This window comes from Podarcis cretensis, assembly GCF_951804945.1.
Source record: "Podarcis cretensis genome assembly, chromosome: 10".
Classification (NCBI taxonomy): Eukaryota; Metazoa; Chordata; class Lepidosauria; order Squamata; family Lacertidae; genus Podarcis; species Podarcis cretensis.
Genome location: NC_137179.1, coordinates 38,217,806 through 38,240,632, shown reverse-complemented (window position 1 = coordinate 38,240,632; position 22,827 = coordinate 38,217,806). Strand labels below are relative to the sequence as shown.

Here is a 22,827-nt window from a genome sequence, read left to right as displayed (position 1 = left end):
CAGATCTGGGCGTGAGCAATCTGGAATCTGGCAACTCTTGCCCCAGCGCCATCTGCACTGGCCATGTGGATAGCAACTGTGTTCAAGGACTATATTGGGTCGTAAAAGCTTCTACCCACTTTAAAAAGCGACGGCGTCATTTTTGATTGATATTAGCAAGCCGTAGTATGTCACATAGCTTCAATCAGCATTTCTCAGTAGTCAGACTACATTAGTTTGGGTCAATAATATCAGCAATCCCATGGGACAAATTTACTTGCATGTCTTTGTCTGGTAATGATAATGACATTGTCTGCCTGTGGGGAATTGACGTCACAGAACTAAGCAACCCAGGAAGAGCCGGAGTGAGCGAAACAGAAAAAGAGCGCAGAGGGGACTCACTGACTCAAATGATGCACTCTAGGAGGATGCTACTATGGTGCAGCTGATGGGGAAAAAACAATAATTAAGTACCTTTTTTGGAGAAGCAAACATTCTGAACTACAGGCAAAGCAGCCAGTTAGATACCATGCCTAGGTGTCTCCATTTTGCCACTTTGTCAGTTGCCCGACTTTAAATAATGTCTTTGGCCTTAGTCAACAATATGTAAAATTTAGAAGGAAAGGGACTACAGGTTCTGCTACGGTGATGTGAAAAAAACCAGGTGGTGGTGGGGAAACCATTGCCTAAGATTCTGGAGAACCAATACCAGTCAGCACAGAATATATTAGTGTAGACGAACACATAATCTGATGGCCTAGTGTATGATCCTTGAGAACTTGCATAGGTTCTGGTGGTGAAGACTTTCCTGCCCCCACCCCCCACTAAAAACTCCTGGGTGGAAGGAAAGAAATAAAAAGAGCATACTAATGTGAAAGATGAATTTCAGATATTTCTGATCCCTAACTGATGATGGGCAACTTTGACCTACAAAACTGTCTCTGGAAATGCGACCTCTGCACCAGCACGTCTGCCATGCCTCCACTCTGCCTAAGGACAAGGTAGGCAGGAGTTCACTATTCCAAGTTACAATTTATCTGTGAAATGTTCTAAGCTCAGATGTTCTCCCACCCAAAATAGAACAGTAGCTAATCATTTGTAGTGTGTGTGTGTGTGTGTGTGTGTGTGTGTGTGTGTGAGAGAGAGAGAGAGAGAGAGAGAGAGAGAGAGGGGAGCAGCATTTTTAAAAGAATAACAGTAATTTGAAGAAACCTGGGTGTGGTTATTTTGTTTCCTTGTCTTGTAACTGCGTACATATAAGATCTTCTCTTTGTATATTGATTTACTATAAATACACAGCTTCATTTGTATGTGTGCTTACAGACATTTAATTTAGAAAGAGGCTCCGTCACTATTGCTGTAGCAAAGCCAAAGCATGCCTAAACTAATTAAAGCTAAGTTTGTACACTGATTACAGCTTTGCATAAGATGCATTCCTGTGCTTAGGTTCTTGTTTGATACCGGGATGCTTTGCCTTGACTCTTAGCTTTATGTGACAGTACGTGAAGCAAATACTCCTTTCCTAATGCTCCAGGATTTTGTGGGAAATTAAGAGTGTTGCTACTGCCTGCTGCTCTCCACCACTATTTCGATATAAACCCATCCTGTCAGCTTGGAACTGTCTCTGGCTACTGGGATATTTCTGCCAGATCTTCCTCATTCCAGAATGCCATTGTTGCCTTGTTGGATATTGCATCGCTCTCTTTCTTGAAGAAGCCCAGAACTTTGTTATGTCTTGCAACAATGGTCGCCCAGTGAGCTTCAGCACTAAGCAAACATGTGATGACATTTCCCCCCTGCCTAACAATCTACTCACGACACCACACTGGCTTTCTGTGCACCCCTCTTTCCATTTTTTGGCTCCATTCCAATGATTAAGTATGTGGAAGTCAGCTCCACTGAGCGGGGACTGAATCCCAACTAACATGCATAAAAATGTCCTGCACATAGGTGTGCAGGGCAACACTATGCAAACACAATCTCCTGATAAAATGCAATACATCACTGGGATTCTCAGGCAGCAGTTCCCAATTAGCTAAGTACTGCAGACCCCCAGTTTTGCAAAAACCAATCCATGGACCCCCTACTTTTGAAAAGGTTGATAGTCTTTTTATGTGAATGGAACCACTGTTCTAAAGTATTGTGATTCTTGGGTTGGCTGTATTGTGTCAGGGATGATTTTGTATACTGTTAGCTGCTTCCTAGTCAGTAAATCAGACAATGAGCCCCAATAGATTGGGACCCTTTTTCTTGTCCTTTTGCAAGCTTCTCTTGGTGCACTAGGCAAAAGAGTTGTTTATATTTCCTTCCTTCCTTCCTTTAATTTAAAGTTATTCTATGCCTCTAAATTTAAATTTAAAGTTATTCTATGCCTCTGTCTTGGGCCCGGTCTTATTCAACATCTTTATCAATGACTTGGATGATGGACTCAAGGGCATCCTGATCAAATTTGCAGATGACACCAAACTGGGAGGGGTGGCTAACACCCCAGAGGACAGGATCACACTTCAAAATGACCTTGACAGATTAGAGAACTGGGCCAAAACAAACAAGATGAATTTTAACAGGGAGAAATGTAAAGTATTGCACTTGGGCAAAAAAAATGAGAGGCACAAATACAAGATGGGTGACACCTGGCTTGAGAGCAGTACATGTGAAAAGGATCTAGGAGTCTTGGTTGACCACAAACTTGACATGAGCCAACAGTGTGATGCGGCAGCTAAAAAAGCCAATGCAATTCTGGGCTGCATCAATAGGAATATAGCATCTAGATCAAGGGAAGTAATAGTGCCACTGTATTCTGCTCTGGTCAGACCTCACCTGGAGTACTGTGTCCAGTTCTGGGCACCACAGTTCAAGAAGGACACTGACAAACTGGAACGTGTCCAGAGGAGGGCAACCAAAATGGTCAAAGGCCTGGAAACGATGCCTTATGAGGAATGGCTAAGGGAGCTGGGCATGTTTAGCCTGGAGAAGAGGAGGTTAAGGGGTGATATGATAGCCATGTTCAAATATATAAAAGGATGTCACATAGAGGAGGAGAAAGGTTGTTTTCTGCTGCTCCAGAGAAGTGGACACGGAGCAATGGCTCCAAACTACAAGAAAAAAGATTCCACCTAAACATTAGGAAGAACTTCCTGACAGTAAGAGCTGTTCGACAGTGGAATTTGCTGCCAAGGAGTGTGGTGGAGTCTCCTTCTTTGGAGGTCTTTAAGCAGAGGCTTGACAACCATATGTCAGGAGTGCTCTGATGGTGTTTCCTGCTTGGCAGGGGGTTGGACTCGATTGCCCTTGTGGTCTCTTCCAACTCTATGATTCTATGATTCTAGTATCATGTACATAAAACTGAAAGCTTGCATCTCTTTTAAGACTGTGGTCTATGACAGTTGTAAGTGGATGTAACTTCCAGATGTTTAGTATTCTGAAGTACATGCAAGAACAGAACAGTACTACTTAGAATCCACTTGGTTCTCCATTTGGCAATTACTATTTATTCCTTTTGCCACTTGTGTGGCAATGCCATTGAGTTTAGAGCAGACTCTTTATGCAATAGAGCTACTATGTTGGAAAAACCACAATGGCCCCTGGCATTTATGCAATAGAGAGTGATCTTCAGCTACTGGCAAAATGACTAAAATAGGTTTTCCACACTGCTGAGACAAGTCCATACACTTGCACTGATGATGTACAGTAAAGCTTTTCATACTGCTTTGGTCGTCCAATGAGCGGGGCATAGTAGACAGATGTGGGAGTCCTGGAATGTGGGGGAGTCTTCATACAATCAGTTTATAGTGCAACCATTTTTTATTTATGGGATCTAGACTAGCTTTTTGGCTCCACATCTGGCCCCAGCACGTGGGCCAACTTTGTCAGGTGGGTGGGGCAACCCACCTGTCAATCACGTCATGCCATAATGATAGCTGTCCTGACTACCTGTCACAACCTCTTGCACAGGGTTCTCAAGTGCATATTCATGGAGGATAAGGTATCAATGGCTACTGTGATGTTAACATATGAGAATGCTGGAGGTGAAATAGTTAAACAGGTTACCCAATCAGAACCCAGTGGGTGGAGTCAGAGGGACTATAAAACCAGCTTTGGGAGGGGCGAAGAGGAGGGAGTTTATTGGGAGTTGGGTGGTTGGTTGGAGTGGGAGTGAATTGGGAGTCTGTGGGTAGGTTGAGTCAGTGTAGTGAAATAAGCTGAGTCAGGAACAGTTAGGGGCTAGGCAGACAAGTAAGTATCTGAGAGGTGGTTTAGTGAGTGAGAGCAGGTAGCAGAAGTTATAGGTCTGGATAGGCAGCCCATGATTGTAATTGACTGAGACCGTTTATGAAACCACACACTTGTTAAACTGCGATAAATAAACAGAAGTTTATTGTCAGGGGTTCAGGGAGAGAGGCGCAGAGGAGGGAGGAGACCGAGAGTGAGGGAGAAGGATTCCAGCCTGACGAGGAAGAGGACGACAATGACCCGAGATGGTCCATGAGTCCGTCCAGTGAATCGGAGGATTCCCAAAAGGGAGCCCCCCTGGTCAAGCCAAGGGGAGCCCAAGGGGGAAGCAGTCAGGAGCAGGGGAACGTAGGGGGAACCGCCAGTGGGAGTTGGAGATCGAGACCTGCTTCTCCACCGGAACGGAGTGAAGAGGGTGGAGTTACCAGTGTGTCGGGAGGAACAGAACAAGGAGCAGAGGGGGGAAGGAGATCGGGGCAAGACGTCCTGCCGGAAGGGGCGGAAAGCAGTACCGGGAGCAGTGTGGCTGTTGAAAGGAAGGTCAGGAGCAACGTACGCGCGCCAAGTTCAAATGTGGAGGCGCGCGGAAGTGGGGAGAGCTCTGGGGAGGAGCCTGGTGCTAAAGCACGAAGGAGGGGGCAGCAGGCAGGAGAAGACTCAGCCTCTGGGGAGTCCCGGAAAGAGGGAACACAGGGGGGCAGGAAGACCCTGCGGAAAAGGAAGGAGAGGAAAAGGTGGAGCAGCACAAGCCTCTTAAATTGGTGCAGGGGAGGGACGGACTCAGAGGGGACTTCTAACATCTAAGGGTAACAGATGTGGAGCCACGGAGTTTGGATGTAACGACGACAATGATCTTCAATAAAACCTTTTGTATATAACTTGGACTGGACTTAGGTCTCTTGTGAGCTGGGACCCAGGGTGGCTTTGACAGTAAGTCCCCTCCAAAGAACGCAAAAATTTTTTTTTGCAAAGCTCACGAACGGTGACAGCCATGAGTGCGGAGGAGCAGTTGACAGCTCTGCGAACTACAGTTTCCGAACTCACTGCTGCAGTCCTTGCGTCTCAGAAGAAGCATGACGAAATGGAGAAGCGCTGCCAGGACCTGCAAACCAGGTGGGAACGTGCAAGCAGGGAAGGGTTCCCAGGGTCCAGATCAGAAGGGATTGGACTTGGACGGAGGGGGGGCAGCCTAGTCACCCACTTCGAAGGGAACCTGAAGCACTACCCCAGTTTCAGAGCAGACGTTTTGTATGCATTGCACTTGCTTCGTCATGACTTTAAAGATGAGGAGGAGAAAGTGGGGTTTATTGTTTCTCACTTGCATGGGCCGGCCAGAGACTGGTTGCGCAATTTGTGGCGTGAAGATGGCCCTGCCCGCCGCGATGCAGATGAATTCATTAAAGCAATGGATGCCTGCTTCCAGTCAACTGTAGATGTGGATCTTGCACGCAGGGAAATTTTTGGATTGCGGCAAGGCAAAGCCACTGTGCGTCAGTACCATTCCAGATTTTTTGCTTTACTGACTGCGCTAAGCTGGGAGAAGGATTGTGCACCTGTGAGGGATTTGTTCTGGGAGGGGCTCAGCGGTCCCATTAAGGATGAACTTGCCAGGGGAGACAGACCCCGGACCCTGGAGGAGCTTGTGCAGAGGGCTTTGGCGATTGGGATAAGGCACGAGGGACGTCCTTGGCACACTGAGGAAGAACGTCAGGTGCGTCCACCAGCGAGGACGTCTTCTTTCATCCCCAGGGAGTTCAGTCAGTCACATCCTTCGCCACTGGGAAGGCAGGGGGAGGAGCCCATGGAACTTGGTGGTGCTAAGGCTCAAGCAACAGCCAGAGCCCCAGCTTCCGGTGCAGTAAAGGCACAGCCTCCTAGAGGGACCAGGAAGTGTTACATTTGCGACAGTGCACAGCACATGGCGAAAGAGTGTCCCCAGAGGCTGCAGAAACACACTGCAGCTTTAGCAACTGTTGCAGCAGAAATGATGCAAGCAGAGCAACCTCAGGGAAACGACAGTGCCTGGCTGGAAGCAGAGCTGCTGGGGCTCAGCCAGGCGAATCTGTAGAGCAGTCCCCAGCGCTTTTGCAACGCACAGACCCTTTACCACCCAAGCCAGCGGTGCAGCTCACTGCAACACTTCAGTTGCCGAATGGAACCACCCTGGAAGTCCCCATCACGATTGATTCTGGGAGCAACGCAGACTTTGTGGGGACGCACTTTGTCAAGCAGCATCGCATAGCGCTTCTGCCAGCGACAACACCTCTGAACGTAGTCACGGTGGATGGCAGGAAATTGCTAGGAGGACAAGTTGTGCAACAGACGCCTCCCATGGTGATGAGGATTGGAAATCATCGAGAAGTCATCAGCTTCAATGTCACCCGCCTTTCAGACACGCCTATAGTATTAGGCATGAGTTGGCTGGAGAGACACAGTCCTGCTGTAGCGTGGTACCAACGGCAGATCACCTTTTGCTCATCGTACTGTGCTCAACATTGCATCCAGTCCAGCCAGGAGGAGGGAGCTGAGCAGCAGTTGCAACTTGGCTTGGTGCAGGCAGTACCCCGCAAGTACGAGGGGTTCCTGGAGGTTTTCTGCGAGAAGGAAGCTGACCAGTTGCCGCCCCACAGGCCTTATGATTGTGCCATCGACCTGGTGCCAGGGGCGCAGTTGCCGACTGCAAAGCTGTATTCCATGTCTGAGGACGAGATGCAAGAACTCAGGGAGTTCATAGAGCACAATTTGAAGCGCGGATTCATCCGAGAATCGAAAGCGGTGGGGGGCAGTCCTGTTTTCTTTGTAAAGAAAAAGGACACGCCCCAAAAAAGACTCATTGTGGACTATCGATTCATAAACAGTAAGACCAAACCCAAGGCCTCCCCCATGCCCAAGATAGATGATCTCCTGGCAACCGTAAGGAAGGGGAAGATCTTCACCAAATTGGATCTGCGTGGAGCGTATAACCTCATACGCATCCGGGAGGGCGATGAGTGGAAGACGGCCATGTTCACGCCTCTGGGCACGTACGAATACAGAGTGATGCCATTTGGTCTCCAAAATGGATCTCACGTCTTTCAAGCATTTATGCATCACGTGCTAGCGGGACTTCTCTACAAGAAATGCGTGTGTTTCCTCGACGACATCCTGATCTTTTCGGAAACGGAGGAGGCCCATGAGAAGGACGTAAAGGAAGTCCTGCAGAGACTACGGGAGAACAAGCTCTACGCCAAGTTAGAGAAGTGCCAGTTTGATGTGACGGACGTGGATTTCCTAGGCTACAAGCTGTCCGACAAGGGGCTGGCCATGGACAGCGCCAAGGTCCGCGCGGTGTTGGACTGGAAGAGCCCTCGCAATCGGAAGGAAGTCCAAAGATTCATCGGCTTCGCCAACTTCTACCGCAAATTCATCAGAGGTTTTGCAAAGGAGACGGCAGCGATCACGGACACTCTCAGTTCCAAGAAAAAGAGGTTCGTGTGGACGGAACAGGCGGAGCGCTCTTTTCAGAAGCTTAAAAGCCTTTTCGCCTCCGAGGAGCAGCTGCTGCACGTGAATCCAGGCAAGCCCATACGAGTAGAGACCGACGCGTCAGACAGAGCGGTTGGAGCCGTACTCCTGCAAGAAGATCCACATGGAAACTGGAGACCCGGTGCCTTTTACTCCAGAAAGCTCAGCAAAGCGGAGCAAAACTACACCATATGGGACAGGGAGCTGTTAGCCATTCACGCAGCGTTCAAAGCGTGGCGACATTTCCTCATTGGAGCCAAGCACACAGTGCAGGTCCGCACGGATCACAAGAATTTAGAGTATTGGCGCACGGCGAAACTCCAGAGCCAAAGACACATGCGCTGGGCAGAGTTCTTCGCGGATTTCGACTTCAGGATAGAGTACGTCCCAGGGGACTCCAACGTTATAGCCGATGCGCTCTCCAGGAAACCGCAATATCTTGAGGAAGCGGCGCCAATAGCAGCCAGGCACATTTTTGCACCGCAGGCGTGGGCGTGCGCTGCCATCGCTGTCGACCTGGACGCAGTGCGACGCGCGTTGCAGGTAGATCAGTTTGCACAATCCAAAATAGAGGAGCTGCGTAGGGGTTCGCTGAGAGACGATGAGTTCCAGTTACGCGACGGACTGTTAACTCACAAGGGTGCCCTCTACGTGCCGAGCGACGAGCTCCGAGCAAAGGTTCTGCAGCAGTTGCACGACGCTCCCAGTGCGGGCCATTTCGGCAGGGAGAAGACAATAGAACTGGTGGCCAGGGACTTTTGGTGGCCCCAGATGCGAGGAGAAGTAGCGGAGTACGTCGCCAGATGTGACACTTGTCAGAGGTCCAAGCCAGTACACCAGAAGCCGGCGGGCTTGCTGGAACCACTGGAAACACCACAGCAACCGTGGGAGAGGGTGGCGCTGGACTTCGTCACTGACCTGCCCAGTTCCAGAGGCAAGACGGCGGTACTGGTGGTGGTGGACTTGTTCACCAAGATGGCGCACTTCATTCCCTGCGCGAAGGTGGCGACGGCGGAACAGACCGCCAAGCTCTTCATCGACCACGTGTTCCGGGCGCATGGGCTGCCGCGGGCCATCCTGTCCGACAGGGGGCGCCAGTTTATTTCCAATTTTTGGCAGAAGCTCCTAGGTATCCTGCGCGTCAAGATCAACCTAGCGTCGGCAAGACATCCACAAACCAACGGCCAGGCCGAGAGGGTCAACGCGATCATGCAGCAGTACCTGAGATGTTATGCAAATCAGCGACCCACAGCTTGGGTGGACTACCTACCGATGGCGGAGTTTGCCTACAACAACACGAAGCATGCGTCGACGGGGGTGACGCCGTTCTTCGCGAACAATGGACGTCATCCCAGGACCTTCCCGGGGTTCGTAGCACCAAGAGAGGGGGAGCCGCAAGAGGCCGACCAGTTCGCTGCAGAACTACAAGAGGTGCACGAGGAGCTGCGGAGACATTTGGAGCTAGCCAAACAAGCATATAAGGTGCAGGCAGACAAAGGCAGAAGAGTGGGAGAGGACATCCAGGTGGGGGACTGGGTGTGGTTAGCGGCCCAGGCGATGCCAACCAAGTCGTTGGCCAAGAAGAAGCTAGGGCACAGGCAGCTAGGACCATACCAGGTGGAGGCTAAGATCAACCCCGTGGCTTTTCGACTGGCCCTCCCCGAAGGTTCCAGAGTCCACCCGGTTTTTCATAGGTCGGTGCTCACTCCCTACAAGGCCCCGCACAGGTTTCAGGAGTCTGAAACAGTACCGCAGCCACGCACAGAGTCACCTAGGAGGGAGGGATCGCCTAGGGTCGAACCACTCAACGAGGTCACAGAGATCCTGGACTCGAGATGGGGGGAAGAGGGAATAGAATACTTTCTAGTCAGAGAGGGTGCACCAGTCAGTGCCAGTGGGTGGGTGCCGGACTACGCTTTAGACGAACCTCTTTTAAAGGACGAGTTCCATGCCCTTTTCCCACATAGACCCATGCCAGCCGAGTACTTCGATGACTGGCTCTTTACCCCCACATGTTCAGGCAGCACTTTCCACGGCTTTTCTTCAGCCGAGGAAAGAACGCCGAACTCAAACTCGCCCAGGGGATCGTGTTCGGGGGTGGACACAGAGCCCTCTTATTGGTGGGATGAGCAACCAGAGGAAGCCTGGCGCAAGAAATGGCTGAAGGGGCCTTGGCCGGCAGCACCAGACGAAGTAGCAATGGAAGAGGGAACTGCGAACATTTTGGGTGAAGAACCCGAATTCGAACACACGTACACTGAGCTGCCAGCAGAGGTCATGGACGTAGCCGAACTGTATCCTGCATCTACCTCCGAGGAGCTGCAGTTCCCACAACCCGCACCCGATGGGGGGGAGGGGGGAAGGGGGGGCTTCGAGGGGGGGATGGATGTCAGGGGTTCAGGGAGAGAGGCGCAGAGGAGGGAGGAGACCGAGAGTGAGGGAGAAGGATTCCAGCCTGACGAGGAAGAGGACGACAATGACCCGAGATGGTCCATGAGTCCGTCCAGTGAATCGGAGGATTCCCAAAAGGGAGCCCCCCTGGTCAAGCCAAGGGGAGCCCAAGGGGGAAGCAGTCAGGAGCAGGGGAACGTAGGGGGAACCGCCAGTGGGAGTTGGAGATCGAGACCTGCTTCTCCACCGGAACGGAGTGAAGAGGGTGGAGTTACCAGTGTGTCGGGAGGAACAGAACAAGGAGCAGAGGGGGGAAGGAGATCGGGGCAAGACGTCCTGCCGGAAGGGGCGGAAAGCAGTACCGGGAGCAGTGTGGCTGTTGAAAGGAAGGTCAGGAGCAACGTACGCGCGCCAAGTTCAAATGTGGAGGCGCGCGGAAGTGGGGAGAGCTCTGGGGAGGAGCCTGGTGCTAAAGCACGAAGGAGGGGGCAGCAGGCAGGAGAAGACTCAGCCTCTGGGGAGTCCCGGAAAGAGGGAACACAGGGGGGCAGGAAGACCCTGCGGAAAAGGAAGGAGAGGAAAAGGTGGAGCAGCACAAGCCTCTTAAATTGGTGCAGGGGAGGGACGGACTCAGAGGGGACTTCTAACATCTAAGGGTAACAGATGTGGAGCCACGGAGTTTGGATGTAACGACGACAATGATCTTCAATAAAACCTTTTGTATATAACTTGGACTGGACTTAGGTCTCTTGTGAGCTGGGACCCAGGGTGGCTTTGACATTTATGTTCCAATTTAACCCTGACTGGACTCAGTATTTTACCAGGTAGGGCCAAGGTGGTGGCAGCGAGAAATCAAGTGGTGGCACAGGGATCAATAGACGGTGAAACGTCCGGGGACCCTGTGTGATCGCCACAGCTACTAGTCATTATTGAGAGGCAGTGTGCCTCCGAATATAAGCTGCTGGGAATCAGGAGTGGGAGAGAGCTATTACCTTCTTTTCCAGCTTGTGAGCTTCCCATAGGCATCTGTTTGGCCCCTGTGGGAAACAAAATGGTGGATTAAATGGCCCTATGCCCTATTCAAGCAGACCTATTCGTTTCCTAAAGCCAAATGGATCAGACCCCAAGTGTTTTGAAATGACTTGCATAGATTAATGAGTGCAGCCGGTGTTGGTATTAAATCAATGATAATATAAGAAGATTTTTCCTAACCGTTATCCTAGAGGGGATTTTTTTTTTTTTTTTAAAAAAAGGTTACAGTCATATATTTTCTAAGTATATTCATCTTTTTTTATTTAATTCTAAATATATTCTCCCAATTTGTGAGGGTTTAATCACTGCACAGAGTGCATTCAATTTTATCCATCCTCTTAAAAATAAGAGCCTTTTTTGAGCTGGAAACCTTTCAAACATGCTTTCCCAAGATCCGTCTGGAACTCATCCATCTTTCCTCTGACAATTCACCTAGCAAATATTTGCCCGTGTTAATTGTAGATAACCAAAATGCCGTTAGTGTTTACTCTAATGATACATCATTTCTGAATTATAATTGGACAGCATTACTATGGAAATTCTCCTTGAGGCAGCATCCATCTACAAGCCAAGTTTGTTCATTACTATCAGTCTTCTGAAAAGTTCAGTTAGCTGCAGCATGTAGGCAAAAACCTCAAAATGTTTAAATTAACATTAAAAGAAGAGTTCATCTCCACATTCATTTAGAAACCTTTGAGTATCATTCCTTATGATTTTCATTCCTCGGGGGCCTTTTTTCCTTGCGGTGCTATCAACAAACAACAAGAAACCTCAAAATGTTTTCATTGGCACTTAACATGCTGCATGCGGCTTGCTGCCTGCTGCCCAGGAGGACTCCCCTGAGTGAGTGCTTGAGGGCCCTGCTCTTGCCACTTACCATCTGGCCTGGGGCGGGGCCTGAAGCCTCACAAGGACTGCTTGCTGCTTGCTGCCTGCTGCCCAGGAGGACTCCCCTGAGTGAGTGCTTGAGGGCCCTGCTCTTGCCACCTACCATCTGGCCTGGGGCGGGGCCTGAAGCCTCATAAGGACTGCGTGGTGCTTGTTGCCTGCTGCCCAGGAGGACTCCCCTGAGTGAGTGCTTGAGGGCCCTGCTCTTGCCACTTACCATCTGGCCTGGGGCGGGGCCTGAAGCCTCATAAGGACTGCGTGGTGCTTGCTGCCTGCTGCCCAGGAGGACTCCCCTGAGTGAGTGCCGAGGGCCCTGCTCCTCTCTGCCACTTACCATCTGGCCTGGGGCGGGGCCTGAAGCCTCACAAGGACTGCTTGCTGCTTGCTGCCTGCTGCCCAGGAGGACTCCCCTGAGTGCCTGAGGGTCCTGCTCCTTCCTGCCACTTACCACCTGGCCCAGGGCGGGGCCTGACAAGCCTCACTAGGACAGTTGTTGTTACTGCCGGAGGGGCAGAGTGTTTTTAAAATGTTTTTTAAAATTTTTTTATATGTGGGGGGTGGGGGTGGGATGGATGTTTGGTTGGGTTTGGGGATTATTATTTTTTAATTATTTTTTTGATGTTTTGTAATTTCTACATTTTTTGTTTGTATTGTTTTATTGGTTTTGTTTGTTTACGGTGTTATTTTGTTCTTAGGGGGAGGGTTTAGGGCTGCCGGAGAGTGGGCCCCAGCCCACAAAATGGCTGGGGCATGTTCCACAGGGGGGGATGCACTGGGACAACCGATCTCAGTGATCACGGGTAGGAGGAGGAGTTACGCTAAGACCAGACCATGTCATTACAGAGGAGGCAGGTTTAGTCGTTGTCTGAGGACTATCCCTGCCTCCGGGTCTGGTCCTGACCGGATGGATACAGGAATCAGCAAGGGATACCCACCTGACCTGAAGGTGCTGCTGTGCAATGCCAGGTCAATGATTCATAAGACTACTGCCATCCATGACTTGATCATGGATGGAGGACTTGACCTGGCATGTGTAACAGAGACTTGGTTGGATGAAGCAGATGGGCCTGTCCTTGCCGCTGCTTGTCCACCAGGTTTCTCTTACGCACAGCAACCCAGGTCATGTGGGCGGGGAGGGGGGGTTGCAGTGATTTTTAGGAAGTCATTAGTTTGCACCAGGCGTCCTATTGGGAAGACCCAGTTTTCCGAGTGCATGTTCTGGAAGTTGGGCAATAGGGGCAGTACAGGATTCCTTTTGGTGTACCGACCTCCCCGCTGCACCAAGGATTCCCTGCCCGAGCTGCTTCAGGTCGTGGCGGATGTTCTCCTGGAGACACCTAGCCTGGTCGTCCTAGGGGATTTTAACATCCATGCCGACACGACCTTACAAGGGGCTGCTCGGGACTTCGTGGAAAGCATGGCCTCCATGGGGCTGTCCCTGAATAAGTCTGGCCCAACCCATAGTCGCGGACATGCCTTGGACCTGGTGTTTACCTCTATGGATGTTGGTGATCTGACACTAAGTAAAAGCGAAACGAAAGAAGTGCCATGGTCAGATCACTTCCTGGTGCAACTGGACTTCTCTGCGACCCATCCCCTCTGCAGGGAGGTGGGACCAATTCGGATGGTCCGCCCCCGCCACTTAATGGATCCAAATGGTTTCCAGAGAGTGGTAGGGGATGCTTTATCCCATGTTGATGGCCTTTCAGCCGATTCCCTGGTGGCCCGCTGGAATGTGGAGTTAACCAGGGCTATTGACTGTTTGGCTCCGAAGCGCCCTCTCCGATTGCATGGAGCCCGGACAGCCCCGTGGTTTTCCACGGATCTGAGGGCAATGAAACAATCGTTGAGACGGCTAGAGCGCCGGTGGCGGATAACTCATTCCGAATCTGACCGGACACAGGTTAGAGCTCAACGTCGAGCCTACCAAGTGGCGATAGCGACGGCGAAGAAGAATTTCTTCACCGCCTCTATTGCATCTGCAGAAAACAGCAGCAGGAGACTTTTTCAGGTGGTTCACAATTTAGTGGAACCACCTGCAACATCGGGGCCCAGTACGGGCCACATGTTCTCCTGCAATGATTTTGCAAAGTTTTTTGCAGATAAAATCGCTCAGATTCGGGAAGAAGTAGACTCCACCGTGGGAGCAGGGCTGGGGCGGGAGAGTGCTAGAGTTCTGTCTAGTCAAGTTGAGTGGGATCAATTCCAATCTGTTACCTCCGAGGATGTGGACAGGCTGCTTGGACGAGTGAAGCCAACCACCTGTCTCCTGGATCCTTGCCCATCCTGGCTTATAAAAGCTAGCCGGGAAGGACTGGGCGATGGGCTTCGTGGGGTGGTGAATGCTTCCCTCCGTGAGGGAGCCTTCCCAGACCCGCTGAAAGAGGCGGTTATTAAACCGCTTCTTAAAAAACCATCTTTAGATGCGGCCACGATGGCCAACTATCGCCCAGTTTCAAATCTTCCATTCTTGGGCAAGGTGATTGAGCGAGCGGTGGCCGAACAACTCCAGGCACGCCTGGAAGAAGCGGACCATTTGGATCCCTTCCAGTCGGGATTCAGGCCTCATCATGGGACTGAAACTGCCTTGGTCGCACTGGTTGATGATCTTCGGCGGGCTAGGGACAAAGGTGAGAGCTGTTTCCTAGTTCTGCTGGATCTCTCAGCGGCGTTTGATACCATCGACCATAACATCCTTCTGGACCGTCTTGAGGGGCTGGGAGCTAGGGGCACTGTCATACAGTGGTTCCGCTCCTTCCTCCTGGGCCGTGTTCAGAAAGTGGTGGTGGGGGATGAGTGTTCAGACCCCTGGGCTCTCACTTGTGGGGTGCCTCAGGGTTCTGTCCTCTCCCCCATGCTTTTCAACATTTACATGCAGCCGCTGGGAGAGATCATCAGGAGGTTTGGGCTGGGTGTTCATCAGTATGCGGATGATACCCAGCTCTACCTCTCCTTTAAATCAGAACCAGTGAAGGCGGTGGAGGTCCTGTGTGAGTGTCTGGAGGCGGTTGGAGGATGGATGGCGGCTAACAGATTGAGGTTGAATCCTGACAAGACAGAAGTGCTGTTTTTGGGGGACAGGAGGCGGGCAGGTGTGGAGAATTCCCTGGTCCTGAATGGGGTAACTGTGCCCCTGAAGGACCAGGTGCGCAGCCTGGGAGTCATTTTGGACTCACAGCTGTCCATGGAGGCACAGATCAAATCTGTGTCCAGGGCAGCTGTTTACCAGCTCCATCTGGTACGTAGGCTGAGACCCTATCTGCCTGTGGACTGTCTCGCCAGAGTGGTGCATGCTCTGGTTATCTCCCGCTTGGACTACTGCAATGCACTCTACGTGGGGCTACCTTTGAAGGTGACTCGGAAACTACAACTAATCCAGAATGCGGCAGCTAGACTGGTGACTGGGAGCGGCCGCCGAGACCATATAACACCGGTCTTGAAAGACCTACATTGGCTCCCAGTACGTTTCCGAGCACAATTCAAAGTGTTGGTGCTGACCTTTAAAGCCCTAAACGGCCTCGGTCCAGTATACCTGAAGGAGCGTCTCCACCCTCATCATTCTGCCCGGACGCTGAGGTCCAGCGCCGAGGGCCTTCTGGCGGTTCCCTCATTGCGAGAAGTAAAGCTACAGGGAACCAGGCAGAGGGCCTTCTCAGTAGTGGCGCCCGCCCTGTGGAACGCCCTTCCAGCAGATGTCAAAGCGATTAACAACTACCTGACATTCAGAAGACATCTTAAGGCAGCCCTGTTCAGGGAAGTTTTTAACGTGTGATATTTTATTGTATTTTTGCTTTCTATGGAAGCCGCCCAGAGTGGCTGGGGAGGCCCAGCCAGATGGGCGGGGTATAAATAATAAATTATTATTATTATTATTATTATTATTATTATAACATGTTTGTTAGCATAGTACAAGAGAAGCCATTTTGGATTAAAGGCAGATCATGCCATACTTTTGAAGCACATGATCCTTCCCAAAAAGAATTATGGGAACTGTAGTTTCCCCTCACAGAAATACAGTTGCCAGCATTCTTAACAAACTACGGTTCCCAGGATTCTTTGGTTTGAATATGCACACTTTTAAAAGGATCATTTATTTGGCATACTATTTTGTGTGCATATACAAGTTTATTCTCAAATTTTGCCAGAGGACTGGTCTACACTAAAACACCTTAGGTAAATCTCATTGATCCAGTATCAGTTCCTCTTGCTTTTGTTCACTAGCTCCAGAATCAATATTGGCTCAATGGAAATCTATCATAAGTGCATTCTGCTTTCAATAGGCAGGCCTTATGCTTGGCTGGAAAAGTGGTAGAAGAGGCAGGTATGACTATAAATGTGCTGGGAATATTTGATCTGCAGCTTAGATTTGGTATAAAACACAGGTGGTTTGGTCAATCAGCAAATTTCAACATGCTGACACACATTCACAGATTTTCCCTGGCAGAACTAACTGGTATGAAGTTAGAATGTATGAAGAGTCCTGCTGGATCAGGCTAAAAGCCCATCTGGTCCTTCTAGTCCAGCATCCTGTACTCACAATGGCCAACTAGATGCGTATAGGAAGCAGGACCAACAATTGGCATGCAGAGACATATTGCCTCCAACAGTGGACAGCCTTATTCTCCATCTTTGTGTAATCTTCTTTTATAGCCATCAAATTGGTGGCAATCACTTTATCAGCACTTGATCCATGCCCACACAGGTGAGTCAAGGAATGCCTATTTAAATGAACCACAATGCTTGGATGTGAGATCAGATTAGGGGCATTATGGGATTTAAATGGCAGCTCTCAAATCCAGCTGCTCAGGACTGATTGGAATGCAAAAAAAGGAGGACTTGACAGGATGTTGCATAGTGACACCATGCGCTTAGGTTGGCCTTGGAGATGCGCACTGCTCAATCCCAGGCTGCTTTACAAAAGAAAAGAAAAGCACTTGCCAGTTGGACCTGCCTCTGTAAAGGTGCCTTTTCAAGCAGCTCCCACTCTGCAGACTTGCAAGCAATAGACATGGCGAAGAATGATGTTGAAGGAGCCACCGTGGACAGAGCTTTCGGATCGCCACACTGGTGGACAGGCGGAGTCCCCAGATCCCGAGTGGTCCCCCCCCTGTCATGTGGAATAACGACTCTAGACAACGTGCTATGGGATTAAATTGGCCACAACTTTATTAAATTTCAAATGTGGGTAGACCTTGGCTCAGGCATTGGGCGTTCTCCCTCCCCAGTCCCCAGCCGGGGACCTAGGGAGCATCAGGGTTATCCAGTGTGTGTGTGTGGGGGATGGGCCGGCTCTGGAGAACATATGTTCAAGCAGAGATAGCCGTCCCTGTTACGCCGCCGCCGCAGGGGAGAGCAATGACGACCTTTCGGCGTACGGCCAAAGCCTCCCTTCAAAAACCCCTTTAACGGGGAACCCTGGTATCGCCGCCGCAAAGAGGAAGATGGACTAAAGGATTCCGCCCAAGGCCTGATACCGCCAAAGTTGTGACGTTTTGCTACGGGAAAGGCGAAACCTGCCAATGCAGGGAAATTCCTTTCCGGCCCTTTAAGAGCGACCTTATCGTAGCAGCGCCCGCATACCTGTGGAGAAAGGTTAACCTGCAAAACCTATGAAGAAAAGTTAACCTGCAAAAGAAGACATTAACTGAGGGTGGGTAGGGTGGGAGAAGCTCTGGAGCCAAGTGAGGATTACCAGGTAAGATCCACCCTCTATTGTGTGGGCAGGTAATCCCTCCCCCTACCTGGCCTGGTTTCCCTGGCAACGCTTCCCCCAGGTGGGATTGGACAACTCACTGGGGTAGGCGGGGACCTCCAGGTATCCCACCTGAGGGAAGGCAAAGCCTATGCTGATGGGGCCACTCCAGATCCAGGGCTGCACGCGTCCACGCAAAGGGCGCCCCCCGTTTTAAGTGGGGAGCGGTCATTGCATCATTTTAGACAAAACACTTTTCAGTGCCTCTGGCTCACATATTCACTGAGGGATGAGACACTGGCTCGAGTTATGCACATACATGAGTGAGTCAGCTCTGTTCTTGCACTAGTGTGAGAGGAAAGCCAAAAGGATGCAAAGCCTTTGCAGGGAGGGGGATCATAAACTGTTGGAGGGCTGGTTGCTGAAGCTCAGGCGCTCTCACTGCAAAACTAGCAACAGTTGCTGCACGGATTATTTTTTAAAAGTCAAATCAGTTTTACTTCCCCAAATGTGATTGCCTCTTCTGCTTCTCCTTGAAATTACCCAGATTGTTCTTGCATCATCTCTACAACATCTCCCAGTTCTCTGTTTTCTTCACTCCTTTTTCCAATCTCTCTCTCTCTCTCTCTCTCTCTCTCTCTCTCTCTCTCTCTCTCCTCTCTCTCTCTGAAATGACGCAGGCTATGAATAATCTAAATCAAGTGACAGAACTTTCTGTCACTTCCTCAAGCAGAATAACTTTCTAACACTGTATTTGAAACTGTCTGCTGGTAGAATATTTTCAATCTGTTTTCCAAAGTGCAAATATGGGAAGGGGAAGGGGTGGCAGTGAGGAATAATGCCAAAATGTACTTCTCTCTCTCTCTCTCTCTCTCTCTCTCTCTCTCTCTCTCTCTCTCTCTCTCTCTCGCTCTCTCTTTCTCTCTCTCTTTCTCTCTCTCAAATGGTCTATTGATTCTCTGTTATTCACATAGAGGGTGGTACATGGCTTCTACTTGCCTTAGGCAAGCTGACATTTTTCTGTTTTTCATGCCATTTTGATTGCACCCCATTGAGGATACTTGGAAATCAACCAGTATATTTAGTATTTAGCCACCTGTTTCCAAGCCTCTTCCTATATAATTTAGGTAATGAGCATAGATATTTATTTCTGAGCTTCTAGAGGCATGTGGCTGTATTTTGGATGCTTATCTAACAAGAAAAAAGCACCGGCGTTTGGTCTGAAACCCCTAACAAGGCACATGACCATACTTAGGCTGCATACACATGACATTTTATTCCAGAATCAATGGAGACCCAGTGTTATTTCTTTTGTTTTTTAAAAAATGTAGTCCACATACAACCGAGATCTATTGCATATTTTTTTGCCCTTGTAAAGCAATGTTTCATTTATTCTACATTACCATACAGTGTGCCCATTTGAAAACAGGTGTAGTGCTGTGTGTGTGTATGCACACCTTCCCAATGATGTTGTGAGTGAGCATATACTAAGATCGTAATCACCATTTCCTTCTTCATTCACCTGGGGCATGTGCAGAGGAAGAGGCATGGACAACCTAAGCAAGGGGAGGGTTTTCGAAATGTGTATCAAGTAAAAACCAGCAAGAAGAAGGTGCCAAGGGAAGTTGGTGGGGGATGTGATAAGGAGAAAAGTGGTGGTGCCACCAAATTTTGGAGAGTTTTGTAGGGACTTTTAGAAATTGTTTTGTGGGCTAGATAAGGCCCATTGACTGATGGCTAGATATCCCTGGAACAATGGAATGAGTTGTCTTTCAATGTAGCTTGCACTGTTTTTAAAAAAGTGACTAAATTCACTGCTCAGGAAGCGGGAGAGTGTGATGGATTGACCATCTTTCATGGATGGCAAGGAAGCATCTTTTCACCAGCATGTCACTTTTTCTCCAATATAACCCAAGACCCGTGATGGGCTTTCACTTGCCAGAGTCTTTGTAATATATTAGGAATGCGGTTTCACATATAAAACGCATTCTGCAACATAATTTACCATGACCCAACTGCCTGAACACAGAACATTCATTTCTGACCCAGTAGGAACACAGGACAAACGATGGAGCCAACACAAAGCACTGCATGAATAAATGGGACACAACTTTATTAACTACATTTCCAGTTGGTTCAGAGTAGAAGTAACTAACATAGTGCCCTCCACTATGTACAATAACTTCCATCATCCCTAATCACTGGCAATCCTGACTGGAGCTGATGGAAACAAGTACAACAGCATCTGGGGGGCACAGCATTGACCACCCCAGGGTATGGGGGCAGGCACCTTGACCTGCCTAGGCCAACAGTCGGGAGCCAGCCTGCCCAATAGCCAAAACTGGCTGCAAGGAAACCTGGAAGGAAGAATTTCCCCCCTCTATACTGCCTTGGTCAGACCATACTTGGAGTACTGTGTCCAGTTCTGGGTGCCACAATTTAAGAAGGATGTTAACAAGCTGGAATTTGTGCAGAGGAGGGTAACCAAGATGATTAGGTGTTTGGAAACTAAGCTTTGGGGATGCTTGAGGGAATTTTGTATATTTAGCCTGGTAAAGGGGAGACTGAGAGGAGAGATGATAGCCATCTTCAAATATCTCAAGGGCTGTCACATGGAGGATGGTACAAGCTTGTTTTCTGTTGCTCTAGAGGGTAAGATCCAAACTAATGAATTCAAATCACAAGAAAGGATATCCCAACCAAACGAGAACTTTCTGACAGTAAGAGCTGTTTGACAATGGAACAGACTCCCATGAGAGGTGGTGGGGTCCCCTTCCTTGGAGTATTTTAAGCATAGGTTGGATGGCCATCTGTCACGAATACTTTAGTTGAGATTCCTGCATTGCAGGCATTGGACTAGATGACTCTCAGGGTCCCTTCCAACTCTACAATTCTATTATTCTATGGATGCTGTAACATTACCACTGTGGAAATGAAATTCAAGTGTCTGTCCAATTACTTCTGTGTGCAGAATGTGGAATGGGGGTCACCTTGTCCTTCACCTCAAGCAGGGAAATGTCTTGAGCCTTTTAAGATACACCAGCTAAAATTGGGCAAGATGCCCACTGTAGCTTTTATATGACACAGGCAATTTTAGGCTCTTGACAACTCCTGATGAAAATGCAACACAGAGAGTTCAGAGAGTGATTCACTGACTATTTATAATGGTCAGTGAATTGCCAGACAGATAATGCCCCCATTTTGTCACAGTTTAACCACAGTTTAGCAATTTGCAAGTAGAAATTCACAATTTCCCAGTTAACTCTTCCACGGATGAACCTTCATTTTCCATATATTTATATATCTGTCACCATTTCACTGCACCATGAAGCACTACGGGTTGCAATGCAGACACCCCTTCAGGAAAGAAAGTGCCCGGGGCATCTTGATTCTGCTGCCATGCTTCTTCCAGAGATACCTCTTTAACTCAAAGGCAGAGATGGGGAACCTGTGGGCCTCCCAATGTTGTTGGGCTACAGCTCCAATCAACCCTGGCTGGCATGACCAATAGTCAGGGATGATGGGAGCTGTAGTTCAACAGAAGCTCAAGGCCTGTAAATTCCACATTCCTGCCTAAAGGAGTGATTCCACAGATGCCACTGAAAGGCATGGGCATAGGTGCCATCCATCCATCTATATAGATTTAAACTGGGGAAAGCTCACACTGCACATGCTTTTTTTACAGCATACAAGAGGCCAGGTACCCGTCCTGAGGAATTCAAAATTCAACATGGAGTTGGAGAGTAAGGAGAGGCAGGAGCAGTGATTTTTTTCTTTAAAAAAATGTTTAGGGGTACTCTCATTTTTCTACTCATATTGAAATACTGCCCCTCAGTGAGGCCAAACTTAGATTCACAAAATGTTTACGGGTATGTGTCCTCCCACATCCCCCCAGAAAAAAGGACTGGGCAGGAGTAAATAGGGGAAGAAGGTACAAACTGCATCAGCTGCAGATACTCAAGCCTGGTTACAGTAGTAGTAGTAGTAGTAGTAGAAGAAGAAGAAGAAGAAGAAGAAGAAGAAGAAGAAGAAAGAAGACGGGGAGGAGGAGGAGGAGTTTGGATTTGATATCCCGCCTTCCACTCCCCTTCAGGAGTCTCAAAGCGGCTAACATTCTCCTTTCCCTTCCTCCCCCACAACAAACACTCTGTGAGGTGAGTGAGGCTGAGAGACTTCAGAGAAGTGTGACTGGCCCAAGGTCACCCAGCAACTGCATGTGGAGGAGCGGAGACGCGAACCCGGTTCCCCAGATTACGTGACTACCACTCTTAACCACTACACCACACTGGCTCTAGTAGGGCAGGGATGTCCAACTTCCAAGAGACTGCGATCTACTCCCACTAAGAAAAACCTGCCAGTGATCTACCCATTGTATTGACCAAAGTTGTTGAGCTTTTTGGGGGGAGGAAGAGCCAAAGCTGTAGAGCTTTTGCTTTTGCTTTTCGGGGGGGGGGAGGGGAATCGATCAGGATCACACGATTAACCAGGATCGCCCAGGGACCTACCGCAATAGACAAGTAGATTGCGATTGACCTGTTGGACATCCCTGCAGTAGGGCATAGGAACTAGGGGCTCGTACCAAAGTCTGAATTAAAGAAGTGGGTTTTGAGGAGGGTTTTTGCAGTCTGTGAGGGAGGTCATATTATGCAGGTGTTCTAGGTGAACTTTTGAAGCACCCTGTGAGTCCCTGATCTGTTGGTGCAGAACTTGGGTAGACTGAACACAACACACACATTTGTGACCTGACTGGGCCATGTGCCAGGATAGAAGTGCTCACTTGCAATTGGCAGGATCTTTGGCAGTTGTTTGACAACATCTGGTAATAGACACTACTGGACTCTCTATTCCCTCTCGCAAATTTACTTCTTTTTTTTACCCCAATTTGTCAGAGCAGTCGTGAAGAAGGTGGTGAGTCTGTGAAGTGGCTACAGGACCCCCAGATGCCACACCGATCGGCCTTCTGTGTCCTCAGTGATGGTAAGGAGTAGCCATTGTCAGGCCTAGCTCTTTCTTCACAAAGGACTGTGTGGAGCTCTAGCACTGACAACCATTCCTGGGACCGAGCTCTGGTAAGCTTTGGCAACTCTGTTCATCAGCAAATTGCAAAC

General features: G+C 49.4%; 1 long non-coding RNA gene across 1 annotated transcript; it reads left to right on the top strand.

Moving 5' to 3' along the window:
- The first annotated feature begins 799 nt into the window (after window positions 1-799).
- Window positions 800-22,621, top strand: LOC307225445. The gene is made up of 3 exons (XR_013843017.1): window positions 800-980; window positions 19,130-19,195; window positions 22,609-22,621. It is a non-coding gene; the product is annotated as an uncharacterized lncRNA (long non-coding RNA).
- Window positions 22,622-22,827: the final 206 nt, after the last annotated feature.